This window comes from Papio anubis, chromosome 17, assembly GCF_008728515.1.
Source record: "Papio anubis isolate 15944 chromosome 17, Panubis1.0, whole genome shotgun sequence".
Classification (NCBI taxonomy): Eukaryota; Metazoa; Chordata; class Mammalia; order Primates; family Cercopithecidae; genus Papio; species Papio anubis.
In genome coordinates this window covers 10,373,945-10,377,131 of record NC_044992.1, presented here as the reverse complement: position 1 = coordinate 10,377,131, position 3,187 = coordinate 10,373,945, and the positions used below count along the sequence as shown (strand labels likewise).

General features: G+C 43.6%; 1 pseudogene; it reads left to right on the top strand.

Moving 5' to 3' along the window:
• Nucleotides 1–1,591: 1,591 nt before the first annotated feature.
• On the top strand, nt 1,592–2,234 carry LOC108582516 (annotated as a pseudogene).
• The last annotated feature ends 953 nt before the right edge of the window (nt 2,235–3,187 follow it).

Genomic DNA, 3,187 nt, shown 5'->3' with positions numbered 1-3,187 from the left:
ACCATGTAAGACGTGCCTTTTGCCTTCCACCATGATTGGGAGGCCTCTCTGAGCATGAGGAACTGTGAATCCTTTAAACCTCTTTTTCCTCATTAATAACCCAGTCTCGGGTATGTCTTTATCAGCAGTGTGAGAACTGGCTAATATAGGTAGCCCACAACTGAGAAGCAGCAGCCTAAGAAATGGAAGGGAAACCAGAAGAGAGAGTCACGCCAAGCAAATGTTTCAGAAAGAATGGAAATGTTGTATTTGACAAACATTCCTAAGAGGCCAAGGAAATGACTGAAAGATGTCCAGTAAAACAATTCATTTATGGTATTACGTATTTTTTGTTAACATGTCTAACCACTAGCCTGAAAACTCCTTTAGTAAACATGGTTTTGTGCCTTTGTTCCCAGCAATTAGCACAAATGGCTGGCACAGAGTAAAGCCTCAAAAACTGTTTATTGAATGAATGAATATGCCATAGGCATTAAAAGGTCTTAAAAATCACTTCTAGAGGAGATAGAAAACATGTAACAAGTCTTCAGTCATTTGCAATAAATGAACAGAGAAATCAACAAGATCTTTGAAAAGAACTGCAGTCTCACTAATAATCATTATGTGAATAGCCCACAGCCTACCTAGCTCGAATCACAATCCTACCAGTGGTCACCACCTAAAGAGTGAGTTGTGTGCTCAAAAACAATTTTATTTATGTGCTTTCAGTGTTCCAATTGTATTTACACAATTAAATTTCATTATCTCCAAAGTCAAGGTCATCTTCAGTCTAATCCTTGCCTGAATTATCCGAAGACTCTACCATTAACAGGTTTTTCCTCCATTTGTGAAGCAAAAGTGCACGTGTTAATAGACACTCACAGCCAAAATCTGACCTTGACCCCACCCAGCTGGCCAAAAACAAAGAGACAGATGGAAAAATCTAAAAATCACCTTTTTGTTTGTAGAGAGTGTAAACAACCAGTAACTCGTCAGGTGGGTGATGCTTCTCCCCAAGGGCATCAATGTCATTTAGCCATGGGCATGGCCAAGGTACTGAGGACTCAAAGATGACCTTGATGATGACAACAAGGACGCCGTGTCACAAGGCATCTGGGCCAGATGTGAAACTTTAGCTGATACTCATGGGAGTCCAGGTGAGGAAACCTGCAGCCAAGGCGGTCAGGAGGCACTCGGCAAGGGGTGCAGGAAGAGGGGCTTTGATGGTGGCTGTTTGCCAGTCGGTACAGAGCATTTCTGCATTTTAATAATTCCAACGGCCTTTCCATCTGGCAGCAGCCATCCAGTAAGCCAAGATGGGTACACACAAGTACACCCAGGAGCCATGGAGGAAGAAGCAGTCTGATGTAATGCAGCTTCTTCTGAGGGATACAAGGCCAAGGAAGCTTACAAGAGCACCAGAAGAAAAGGGGCTAAGGACAGGTCCTGGGGATTCCGGCTTGTAATTGTTTGGGTAGCCCACAATGTGTGCTGAGAAGACTGCACTTTCTTCTGAGAGATACAAGGCCAAGCAAAGTTTCAGGGCACGAGAAGACTAAAGGAGTTTTCAGACTAGTGGATAGACATGTTAGCAAAAAACTGTAATACCGTAATGGGTTGTTTAACTGGACCCGTTTCAGTAAAACCCTTTCAGTCATTTCTCCTGACCTCTAAGGAGCGTTTGGCAAAGACAACATTTCCATTCTTTCTGAAACATTCGCTTAGTGTGACTCTTTCTTCTGGGTTCTTTTCCATCCCTCAAGTCAGATACAAGGGGCACGGGCTGGGATAGAAGGCCAAGCCAGGTTATGTTATATATAGGATTCACATGCGCCGTGGTGGCCAAAAACACCCAGTTCCTAAGGGTGCAACTTACAGCAAGCCTGTCCATCCTGGTATTAACCAGCTAACGTTTGCTTGAAGCCTTGGGTTCATTGCAGAGGAGTGAGCTGGATGCCACTGTGGGCCTCTAAGAGGCCTGAATTCTCACTGCGTTGGTAAAGATTCCTCATACAAATTTGTTGAGGTTATCCTCATTGATACATTCCATAAAGCTGTCAGAAGAAATCCTGACATCCTGTGAATCACCACAGCAGTCCACAAGCACAGGGAGATGAATGGGCTGATCGCTGCAGGATGAAAGAGCTGTGGCCTTGGAAAGGGCCGTAAGTTCCACTACACTGTTGGTGTTTCTCTCGTCGTGCAACTTGGAGAAGGCACCATACTCTCCGGCTCCACCGTTACCACTAATATAAACAATGTTTGTAAAACTCACACCTAAGAAACAATTTAGGACAGTCAAACAAAAAAACAAAAAAAACCTCCAATGGCCATACCTCTTTGCACTTACTGATGGGCCAGCAGCCCAAGGCATACCAGCTCAGGCTATCGCACTCCTACCTATTTAACAGGTGAAGAAACTGAGGTTTAGTGAGATAAGATTTGAAGAAAGGCCCACAGCTAGTGGCAGAAAAACTGGCCATAGAACTCATCTCTTCGTTCTCAGATCCAGTGTTTTATTTTACGTCATCACTCATAAATTTCCCCTAGAACTGTTATGAGCATCCAAATACCTGTTACTAACGAGAATACGAAACCTGGGCTGGCTCAGCAACTGTACCATTAATAGACAGTCCCGTAACAATGAACATATGATCAGGAAGGAGTCTTCTCCTCCATGGAAAATCTGCAAGTTTTCATCATGGAATCATGCATTCTAACAAAGGCTGGTTCCAGGAAGAAGCAGGCAAATTCTGAAATACTCTCCCAGGGTGAACCCCCCTGCAGGTGATCCATCTGACTCCATTTCACCGCAGGGAAGATCCATCTCCGGGACTCTTTCACATGCCGAACATTCTAGGTATGAGACACGATAATTAACTGCATGTTCTGAGAAGCTGGCTGACAATTAAAGCCGAGGTTGCTAAGCAGTTCTGATAACAATTACCGATGTGGTTTTCATATTTTGTGACAAGGGTCTAAAAAAGCAGCATATTATGATTCCTGGTGGATGAAGCCCCTGCTAGTCATGTTTTAATTATTAACTTAATTATATGGATGAAGCAGTAGGTGGTAATTTAGTTCCTTCACTGACACTTAATTCTCACTCACTCAGCCACCAGGCTGGGAGACTCTTCAGAAGCAGTTTGTTTTAAAAATTCATTCTAGATATATCCAGCAGTATCAGGGCTCTACCACCATGTGTCCC